Consider the following 12,335-nt stretch of genomic DNA (forward strand, 5'->3'; position numbering starts at 1 on the left):
CAAGCTTTTGAGCAAGCACAGCAGAGCATGGCAAGTACAGAGCATGCTAGGAGCAGCAGATAAGCAAGTAAAGCATGAATCGCAAGCAAAGCAACACTGGCCGCATGCGAATCGGTAATTTGGCCATGAGCTTGCAGTAGATAGAAGCACTGGAAGATTAAGCAACTATGGCATAGCTCTGTGTGATCACGGGATCACCAGAGAGCAACAGAGCATGAGGAGGAAGAAGAACAGTAACAAGGGAGGCGCACAGACATGGAGAAGAGGAAGAGGAAGTGCAGCAACTTACATGCGCCTGGAAGCAGAAGCTAGGGCATGGCGAGGCAATGCTCGCGCGGCCCTAACAGCTGCAAATCCAGGGTAGGCGCCGACGTTACGCCGGCGAACACGAACACGAACACCACCGTAGCGAGCACCTGAGGCGACGGCACGAGTACTGCGAGCAGCACCCGCGCCAGGTCAACCTCAGGGGTGCACCCATCGTCGGCGAGGACGAGAGCTCGCCGGAGTTCGTCAATCGCCAGAGGCGATTCTTCGCGAGATCCAGAACGGAGGCGATTCGCCAGGAGAGGAAGAGAAGGGGAAAACCACGCGGACAGATCGATAGATCTGCACGCGGCGGTTCTGATTTGGTAGGTGGCTACGGCGGGGGAGCTCGGAGCTGGCCGGAGCGCGGCGGCGGCCATGGCGGCGACGTCATCGCCACGGGCGTCGCAGGAGGTTAGGGTTAGAGGTGAACGAGTGAGAGAGGGCCGAGTGAGTGAGTGAGGTGGGCCGTTCGGCGCCACCGACCCATAAGGGACAAGCCTTAATGGGCTGTCCCTGGGCTTTAGGTAAATGGGCTGGCCCAATAGGGGCTAGGGGGGTATTTTGGTCTTTTAATAATTAAGAAAAGGCCAAAACTTTACCAATTTTTAGTAAATAAAATACAATCCTAAGAATCCATTAAAAATTGGATTAATGAATGAAAAATAAATCTTAACAAGAATAAAATATGAAATAGAATTTATGAAACAAATTCAAAATTATGAATTTTAAGAATTTAAATAATAACTTGGAATTTTAAACTATTATTTCCTTGTATTTGAAATTCAAGGAAAAATCTCAAATAAGTTCAAATACTTATTTTCAAACATTTCAAAATAAAATTCTACTATTCCAAGTCATTTCTATTGAAAAGGGTATTTTTCCAAGAAAAATACTATATTCCTTTTATTCCAAAAAACTATAGAGGTAACTCTATGATTTCAAATTATTTTTGGAATAATTAAGGGAATCACCAAGTAAAATAGTTTTACTTTGAAGTATGTTACTTGTTGTGAATTAAAATGGTTTATACTTTTAAATCAATTGCAAGTTACTGTCAAAGACATAAATCTTAAACGCAACCCTAAAATTACTATGACTCAGCGGGGTAAAGGGATTCAACATAAAATAATACATCCATGATTGCATTATTTGGATTTTATAACATTGTCCTTACCGGACAATGATGCTTCTTACAGAACCCGAGGTCCAGGTTCCATCAACTGCATTGAACTGCACTATCTCGCAGTCCACAGGCAAGTTCACCCTTGCTCATGTCAACTTGATTATTTTCTACTACTTTAATGCAAAGCTATATACTTATCATTCCTGCATCGCAAATGAAATGTTACTTTCCAACTATGAATATGACTATGTGGCTGGCAATGGAACCATGGTATGTGTTGATATGGTGGAGGTTCCATTGCATGGGTTATATCACCCTAGGATTAATTACCAATGCCGTCCAGTGATTCTAGCGCCGTACAAACCGCGTTGACCATGAGATCTATAATGGCTCTGGGGAAGCCAGTCGTATCTTTTCCCTTCTGCACGCCAAGGGATCGGTAGAGCCGGCGGGGTGTTGGAGGCACTGCCGTAGGTTGGGATAGCCTTTTAAATCCCCATCCATTAGTGATGATGGCTCTTCGATCTATGAAGGATTGTCCGGAGTACACCGTGAGTAAAGCCGTATTATCGGGGGAAGTCTACTGGGGGTGTACGGTTGGACAAAAGGGTGGGTTTGCAGTCGCGGAGAAGGCGGTGTGGGCTTGGATCTTTATACCTGGCCTCACACCAAAGGAAGTGTGAACGGGGGCAAGTCCCTGCGGATGGCAAAAACGGTGAGATCTCTTGTGGGAAAAGTAACGCACCTCTGCAGAGTGTATCAAATTGTGGCTGTCACTCCTTGTTCCGGGAAGGGAACTGCGAACGCGGCAGGAAAGGAACTCCACGAATTTCTAATCAACCTGTGAAGACTGACGGGCATAGTTTTCATAATAAAAGCAACCTTTTGAAGAAATGATTTCAAAACATGCATTGACCTGCGATTTCCTGATCAATGGTCGTAGCTAGTGCATCAAACACCTTTTTACTCTTTTAGAACTTGCTGAGTACCTCTGTACTCACTTTCTTTCGACACCCTTGCTAGACTGTGATCCGGAAGTGGAGGCCATCAACGATGGAGCACCAGAAGGAAGTTACGAGCTGGTCTACGAAGAACCTGATCTTACCGGCGGAGTGGAAGGAGTAGACTATGGGATAGTCTACGGACCAGATGACACGGAGGTGGAGGAGTAGTGACATACCCTAGCATCATAGAGCCGAGCAACGTAGAACTTACCTAAATAAGTTGTTGAGCTCTCTTTATATTTGTTATGAGTTGTAATCGTACTTAAGTAGTATCTTAGGGTGTTCTCATAGGACCTGTGAGAATACCAACTTGTGAAGACAATGTTTGTAATAAAGTATGGAGTGTTATGACTTGCAATGTTTCTGTTGTACCACTCTGAGGGATATGGCAAATTGTGAAGAAGTCCCTTCGCAAAGATCATATCAACGACTTGTATACTACAACATGCAGTGGTATGCTGGGTCACCGCAGCTGGTATCAGAGCAAATGTTGCGACCTTAGGTTGGAAAAACCTAGTATAGGGAAGAAACCTGTAGGAGTCTAGTAGAAATAGTAAAGGATTCTCTAGAAATATGGTGATTATTCACATGAGAATAGCAAAACCATATATTTTAGTGCGATAATTCTTTGTTATAGCTATTATGATGCATTATCACTACTAATATTCTGCTTTTGTATACAGCCATAATGGCGAACACTTTTCCTAAGAGGACTTTGAGGAAGGTTGAGGGATGGCTCGGTGATTATGATGGACCAATCACAGCTCTCCTGTGTGGGATGCTGAAGGAACTTCATTGTGACCCACGGATACCTGTTATCAAGTATACTTACTATGATGGGGAAATCCTAGCCAAGTGCAGAGTATCGGTCCAACTACCGACAAAACTGCTGATGAGTCGTGTAATGCCATACGGAGAAGCCAAAACCGTCACCACAGCCTACCACATGGGCCTATTCAAGGCAATCCTTGAGATAAGGCAGCACAAGTCAGTAGAACTGCTATGTTCAGAGTTTTCTCATATACCTCATGCCGAGGAAGATGAGGATCCCACTCTGAATCATTTGGTGTTAGCACGCAGAAGTCCTGAAGCTGCAGCACAGCACATGGATAGCTGTAAGTCTTTATTGACCACGATGTACCTTTTACACATGAAGATGAGAGGTGAGATTGACCACATGCTAGCTGAGCTCACGGACCCTGATAAAGTCCAAACTCGGATGCGTGATCTGAGGGCACAACCACAACATACTACACCTTTCTTTATCCTAGACCGCTATGTAGATTTGAGTGACCAGTTGTCCCATAAAGATCCACTCACACCCAACTTTGTCCCACACTATCCACATGTGTCAGCATCATATGAGTCTGGATATGGGGGAGATGATTCCAGGAACCTAAACTGCTCGGAGTCACCAATCGAGAATTCGACTGGTTGGCGTTTCGGGGAACCATTTGGAGATGAAGGAGAACCCATCACTTGTGAATCAGAGGATGAAGGAGGCGCGGTTAACCAGAATGTTAACCAAAGCTTTGGGCAGGAAGAGAAAGACACCAACTCCATTTCTTTAGATTTGGAGATGGGATTACCCAAAACATCCCAGTACGCCGTAGGTGAGAGTTCTGGAACCAAGAAAAAGAACAAGAAGAAGATGAGGGGTCAAGTGAATAGGAATCCTCCATGGATGGCAGAAGAAGGTGAGCTGTATCCCACTGGGGATACATATGAGTCTTTATCCAGTTACTTTGGCATGACAGATCTCTGTCTCGGCACTTCGTCCGATTCAGACTACATACCTACGGGAAGGACCTTCATTCCGGACGGTGTTCGGAAGACAAACCGCTGTACCGGATGGACCCCAGGGATGTACGCGGAGGCGAATTATGATGACGAGGAGTAGAGCTCCAAGGAAGAATAAAGTAATCTAGGTGGTATTGTAATAGAACGTATTTTAAATTCCCGTTGGCTTGGGCTTTGAGCCAAATAAGTGGTTTATATATACCACATGTAATATAAGTTTGTGTGTGTGTTATGTATTATACAAAGTATATGCATAATAAATGTTTGTTTTGTATTTGCTTCTTGATTTCATTGTGTGTCTAGTTCTGGGCATTGAGTTGAGCTCATAAAGCATTTGCATGGTGTAATTATGAGTAATCGCTCTTTGTTACAGGACTAGGGGGAAATGGCGTTAGTAGAAACCAAAGAGGCTCGCAGAGAGCGGGAGGCAAGAGAAAAAGAGGAGGCAGATGCAGCAGCTAGAGCAGAGAATGCACCACCACCACCACACCCAATGATGCACCCAGACTTTCAACAGTATATGAGGGCAATGGAGGAAGATAGGAGGCGTTACCAGGAAAGCCAGAGCAAGAACATGCAAGATTTCTTTACCCACGTCATCAATGATAGGGGTAATGAAGGCAAGGGAGTAACTCTATCGGACTTCCAAAATGCAAGACCACTACCGTTTACATCAGCTCCAGAACCAATGGACGCTGAAGATTGGCTTATGGATACGGAATGGAAACTGAAGACCGTTGGTTGCAACGATGAGGAGAAGATTAGATACACTACTTATCTGTTGTCAGGACCAGCAGCGTCATGGTGGGAGAACCTTGTAGCAGTACACCCTCCAGATAAGGTGTTCACCTGGGAGGAGTTCAAGAAGAAGTTCCGAGATGCTCATGTTCCGGACAGCGTGGTGGAGCTGAAGAAGAGGGAGTTTGACGAACTACGACAGAATACTGCACCCATCATGCAGTATGTTCGGGATTTCAACAGGCTATCCAGGTATGCACCTGAGGATGTAGATACGGAGGAGAAGAGGAAGAAGCGGTTCATGAAAGGCATGAATCCATACATGAAAATGCAACTGAGGTTGGCACGGACTGCCGAATTCCAGGAACTGATTGACTCGGCAATCACTTTCGAGGATGATTACCGGCAAGTCCAAGAGGACAGGAGGAAGAGGGCTCGTATAGAGCCAAGGAAGTATCCAATTAGTAAACCAACACCTGATCGGAGTTTCAAACCCCGATACCGACCTACTACTGGTAGCCAATACAACCGGGGAGGTCAGAGTCAGAATCCAATCAGCCAAATCATCTGCAACAATTGTGGCCTAAAGGGTCATTTGCAGAAGGATTGTCAGAAACCCAGGATCATTTGTTATGGTTGTGGGAAGGAAGGACACATCAAGCCGGATTGTCCAAACAAGGCGTCTTGGAGCGGACAGAGCTCTGGAGGATGAGGTGGAAACAACAACAACAACAACAACCGCAACAACAACAACAACAACAACAACAAGAGGGGAAAGCCTTATGGAAAGCTGAATTGCACATCTTTGGAACAAGCGGAAGAGTCGGATCAAACAGTCTTAGGTACGCTAAGCATTCTTACTCATCCTGGCAAAGTATTATTTGATACTGGAGCAACCACATCATTTCTTGCATTGGAGTTTGTGGAAAAATTCGGGCTTAGATGTTCTAAGTTAGAAACTCCTATAACTGTTCTATCCGCGGGGGGAACGATCTTAGTAACCCACGTGAAAGAAGCACAAGTCCTAACCATATGTGACTGTGTGTATTTCGCGGACCTATTCATCATACCCATGAAGGACATATCTGTCATCCTAGGGATGGATTGGTTGACAGAGAATGGAGCGGTGATTAACTGTGGAGACAAAACAGTATCACTTCGCAACTCCATCGGAGGTCGAATAGTGTTCCAAGGAGATAAGTACAGTGAGTTGGAGATTGGATTGGAACTCAATAGTCTGAAGGAGGTGAGAATTGAAGATATTCCTGTAGTGAATGAGTTTCAGGATGTATTTCCTAAGGAACTACCGGGGATGCCACCCGATAGGGAGATTGAATTCACAATCGATCTGATTCCAGGCACAGCACCAATAGCTCAACCACCATATAAGATGGGGCCAAAGGAATTAGTGGAACAAAAAGCTCAGATTGATGAGTTAGAACAGAAGGGATTCATTCAAGAAAGTGTGTCACCATGGGGTACACCAGTTATTTTTGTGGATAAAAGAGATGGAGGAAAGAGAATGTGCGGAGCTTACAGAAATTTGAACAATGTAACTATCAAGAACAAGTATCCTTTACCTAGAATCCAAGACCTTTTTGATCAAGTTCAAGGAGCTGGAGTCTTTTCGAAGATAGATTTAAGGTCAGGATACCATCAAATCAAGATCAAGAAGGAGGATGTAGCAAAAACAGCGTTCGTATCAAGGTATGGACACCATGAATATTTGGTTGTACCATTTGGACTAACAAATGCACTAGCAATTTTCATGAATTTGATGAACAAGATATTCATGAAGTACTTGGACAAGTTTGTGATAGTGTTCATTGATGATATTCTAATCTATTCCAAAGATAAAGAAGAACATGCCAAGCATTTGAAGATAGTTCTGCAAACTTTGAGAGAACATCAGCTATATGCGAAGTTTAGCAAGTGCAAATTTTGGTTAGATAGTGTTGAATTTCTTGGACATGTCATAACCAAAGAAGGCATAGCGGTGAATCCAAGCAAGGTTCAGTCCGTATTGGAATGGAAATCACCTAAAAATGCTAAGGAGATACGATGATTTCTTGGTATGGCAGGCTATTACCGGAGATTCATAGAGGGATTTTCGAAGATTGCAGGACCAATGACCAAGTTACTCAAGAAAAATACTCCATTTGAGTGGACTGATGAGTGTGAAGCCAGCTTCCAAACACTCAAAGATAAGTTAACCACAGCACCGGTGTTAGCAGTTCCTGAACCTGGAAAGGATTACACGGTGTATTGTGATGCTTCCAAGAATGGACTTGGATGTGTTCTTATGCAAGATCGGAAGGTAATAGCCTATGGATCAAGGCAGTTGATACCACATGAACACAACTACCTAGTACATGATCTAGAGTTAGCGGCAGTTGTGTATGCTTTGAAGAGTTGGAGACAATTTCTATATGGATCCAAGTGTGAGTTATACACCGATCATAAAAGTTTGAAATATTTCTTCACCCAGAAAGAATTAAACATGAGACAGAAGAGATGGTTAGAGTTGATTAAGGATTATGACCTTACAATCAACTATACACCAGGCAAGGCTAATGTAGTAGCAGATGCACTAAGACGGAAGAGTACGAAGAATCAACCTACGGAATGGGAGATTCCAAAGGAACTTCGGAAAGAGCTAGAGGATGCTCAGATTTTGTTTATTCAAGGTGATGTTAAGGGAAGTATAGCAACCATGAGGATTATGGATGAGATGTACTCAGATTTGAAGTATGAGATTATCCGGAAACAAGCGGATGATTTGTTCATCCAAGAAGAAATCAAGAGGATTGGAGAAGGAAGACCATCGGAATTCCATCTAGGGGATTTTGATTCATTATACTTCCAGAAAGGGATCTGTGTACCGGATGATCCAGAAGTGAAGTCAATCATATTAAAGGAAGCACATGAAACCCCTTATTCAATACATCCGGGAAGTACTAAGATGTATATGGATTTGAAGGAGATGTTCTGGTGGAACAACATGAAAAGAGAGATAGCACAATATGTCTCGGAATGTCATACATGTCAATGAGTGAAGGCAGAACATCAGAGTCCTGCGGGATTACTCAAACCACTAGAGATACCGGAGTGGAAATGGGATGAAATCGGAATGGATTTTGTTACTGGTCTACCAATGACTAGTAAGAAGAAGGATATGATATGGGTAATAGTGGACAGGCTTACCAAGAGTGCTCATTTCATAGCCGTAAACACAAAGGATACTGCAGAGAAGCTTGTGGATATATATGTGAAGGAGATTGTGAGTAAGCATGGAGTACCCAAGAAAATAGTCTCAGATAGAGGTTCAATTTTCACATCAGCATTTTGGAAACAACTACAAGAAGCTTTGGGATCCAAGTTGGATTTCAGTACAACATATCATCCACAAACCGGAGGACAAACCGAAAGAACCAATCAAATACTTGAGGACATGCTTAGAGCCTGTGCTCTAAACTTTGGAGGCTCATGGGAGGACCATTTACCTTTAGCGGAATTCTCCTATAACAATAGTTATCAGAGTAGCATCCAGATGGCACCGTACGAAGCATTGTACGGAAGGAAGTGTCGATCACCAATTTGTTGGTTTGAAACCGGAGAAAACAAGGAGTTTACACCGGACTACATCAAGGAGAGACAAGAAGTCATCGAGGTGATCCGGGATAGACTCAAAATAGCTCAGAGTCGTCAGAAGAGTTACGCCGACCTGAAAAGAAGAGATTGGGAACCGAAAGTGGGAGACATGGTTTATTTAAAGGTTAGCCCAATGAAAGGACTTAAGAGGTTCGGAGTGAAAGGAAAGTTAAGTCCTCGATATATATGACCATTTAAGATACCCAGTCAGAATCGAGGAACAGCTTTTGAGTTGGAGTTACCAGCACAACTAAGTCAAGTTCACAATGTGTTTCATGTTTCACAACTCAGAAAGTGTTTGAAGGCACCGGATGATCCTATCACATATGAAGAAATAGAATTGCAATCTGACTTAACTTATGTGGAAAGACCGGAAAAGATCTTAGAAGTACAGTGGAAGAAGTTAAGAAACAGAGCAATCAAATACTGCAAAGTTCAATGGCAACATCATCCTGAGCGAGAAGCAACTTGGGAGACGGAAGAAGAATTAAGGAAGTCTTACCCCGAGATGTTCAGGTACCAATCTTAACTTCGGGACGAAGTTTCTGTTATGGGGGAGAGGCTGTAATAACCCAGAACATAGGAACAACGAAGGGTAGATTTAGAAATGGGATGTGCATTTCATCGCAAAACGGGGGAAATTTTCGCGCCTTATTGCAACTAAACCTAAGAGGGATCGAGGTTCTCTCTCATTTTGCACTTAGGGTTAGGCAATGTGAGTTAGGGAAATTTCGACATGATCTCTTTTGTATCTTGTTACTTTGGGGTATGATTGCATTTGATAAGTGTTAAACATATAACTATAAACATCACACAATATAAACAATGAATTCATAATTCAAACACAAGATATAAATTCAAATTACTTTGAATTTCAAAGTGAATATCAAATACAATATTTAATCAAGAATATAAACATTACATAATACAAAAGCTCATAAACCAAAACTTGAGCTTTATTGATATACAACACAAATTACAAAGTCTTTACAATATTCTTGATACAAGAATTGAGACATAATGATCAGAAATAAAAGAAAAGGAAAATTACAAGTTTGTTCTAAACTAAACCTAGACTAAGTGGCTTGAGGATGATCTTCTGGCCATAATTCAAACCTGCAAAACAAAGAACAAATACTAGACCAGAATATAAGTGTTAGCAAAGTTCAGTTTGGACAGTTAGCAAAAATCACAGGAAATTCAGTTTGGACAGTGCACACTGTCACAGCACACTTGTGCTTGTCCAAATTCTTGGACAGCACAAGATAGGCATAGGCAGACCAGAACTGAGCAAGCCACAGGGGCTCAAGTTTCAGCATATGAAGGCTGTTGCTAGCCAAGCAACAGCAAGGCAATGCAAGGGGTGAGTCATAAAGTAACCAAGCTTGTGTGTCATGGCCAGGGAAGAAGTAGAGACCATATAAATAGCACACAAACCCTAGAACCATGACAGTCGACCAGATATGCAAATCACCAGGTAAGGGTGAAGCTAGAACCAGCACCAGTTCATCCAGTTCATACTCAAGAACAGAAACCAACACACAACCACTTAGCCCCAGGAATCATGGTGACCTGAGAAGCTCAACCAGAAACTGGAGGTGAAGGGCTGTGCACAAAAACCCCAAGTCTGCAACAACCAAATATTTCAATCTAGGAGCTGGAACAAGGTATACCAAGTTCCTGGACAGATCCAATGGATCTGATCCATCATATATGCATGAGTTAATCATGGGATTGAGCAGATGCTCAAATGGGTAGATCATCACTTGGTTTTCACCAAGGATTACTGCCAGTCTAAAAGCTACTAAAAATGGAAAGCATCTAGGTACAGATCTTGTACACAGAAGCTAGCACACATGCACAGATGCACACACTAGCCAGATCATATGCACAGATAGCACCAGTAGATGAATTGCAAGGATTAGCAGCTAATAGAGACTACACAGTAAATCCTAAGCTATGAACCATCAGTAAACCCTAGATTTTCATCAGGCAAGCATATTGGCATTCATATCTAGTATGATCCCCAAATATGCAAGAAAAGGTTGAGTAGCCACAAGATCCAATTAAATAGGTGAGCAACCAATCAGTAGCAAGGCTACTGAGGTCACATCACACCTAGCACCATTTAAAAGAAAGCCAAACATAGCACATCATTATACAGGAATGGATTCAGATTCATTTGCCTGCTAAACAATCATGAATAGCCAAATCATTTGCAAGCAAGTCATTTAAATCATTACTGCATAAGCAGTTCATCATAACATAATTAATACAAGCATGAATTTATCACAGATCCATGCTTAGTACTGACAGCAGCATAATACAAGGCAACACAGTTTAATCACTGCATCATAGCCACTGGAGCAAGTCCAGATAGCTTGAATGAGCAACAACACAAGTAAGCAGCATAGTGATGCTTGAGCATCAGCATCAACAAGGAAATTGAATCACTTAGCCACAGAATTAATCAGTAAGACATCACTGACATTTAATTGATCAAATGGATCAATTGAATCAAGTCAAGCTACACAGGGAAGTTAGCCAACAAGCAAAGGATGATCCAATGGATCATTAGCTTGCATAGGAAGCACATAGGCATTTCACAAGCACCACTGGCACACACAAGTGTCACTGATGCATCACAAGTACACCTAGACAAGCAAGTATGACATGCCAGTAAGCACAAGCAAACCATAATCAAGTACAGCATGGTATAGCAAGCTTTTGAGCAAGCACAGCAGAGCATGGCAAGTACAGAGCATGCTAGGAGCAGCAGATAAGCAAGTAAAGCATGAATCGCAAGCAAAGCAACACTGGCCAGTACCAGTAACTGGTAATTTGGCCATGAGCTTGCAGTAGATAGAAGCACTGGAAGATTAAGCAACTATGGCATAGCTCTGTGTGATCACGGGATCACCAGAGAGCAACAGAGCATGAGGAGGAAGAAGAACAGTAACAAGGGAGGCGCACAGACATGGAGAAGAGGAAGAGGAAGTGTAGCAACTTACATGCGCCTGGAAGCAGAAGCTAGGGCATGGCGAGGCAATGCTCGCGCGGCCCTAACAGCTGCAAATCCAGGGTATGCGCCGACGTTACGCCGGCGAACACGAACACGAACACCACCGTAGCGAGCACCTGAGGCGACGGCACGAGTACTGCGAGCAGCACCCGCGCCAGGTCTACCTCAGGGGCGCACCCATCGTCGGCGAGGACGAGAGCTCGCTGGAGTTCGTCAATCGCCAGAGGCGATTCTTCGCGAGATCCAGAACGGAGGCGATTCGCCAGGAGAGGAAGAGAAGGGGAAAACCACGCGGACAGATCGATAGATCTGCACGCGGCGGTTCTGATTTGGTAGGTGGCTACGGCGGGGGAGCTCGGAGCTGGCCGGAGCGCGGCGGCAGCCATGGCGGCGACGTCATCGCCACGGGCGTCGCAGGAGGTTAGGGTTAGAGGTGAACGAGTGAGAGAGGGCCGAGTGGAGTGAGTGAGGTGGGCCGTTCGGCGCCACCGACCCATAAGGGACAAGCCTTAATGGGCTGTCCCTGGGCTTTAGGTAAATGGGCTGGCCCAATAGGGGCCAGGGGGGTATTTTGGTCTTTTAATAATTAAGAAAAGGCCAAAACTTTACCAATTTTTAGTAAATAAAATACAATTCTAAGAATCCATTAAAAATTGGATTAATGAATGAAAAATAAATCTTAACAAGA

The sequence above is a fragment of the Lolium perenne genome, chromosome 1, assembly GCF_019359855.2.
Source record: "Lolium perenne isolate Kyuss_39 chromosome 1, Kyuss_2.0, whole genome shotgun sequence".
NCBI classification, from domain to species: domain Eukaryota; kingdom Viridiplantae; phylum Streptophyta; class Magnoliopsida; order Poales; family Poaceae; genus Lolium; species Lolium perenne.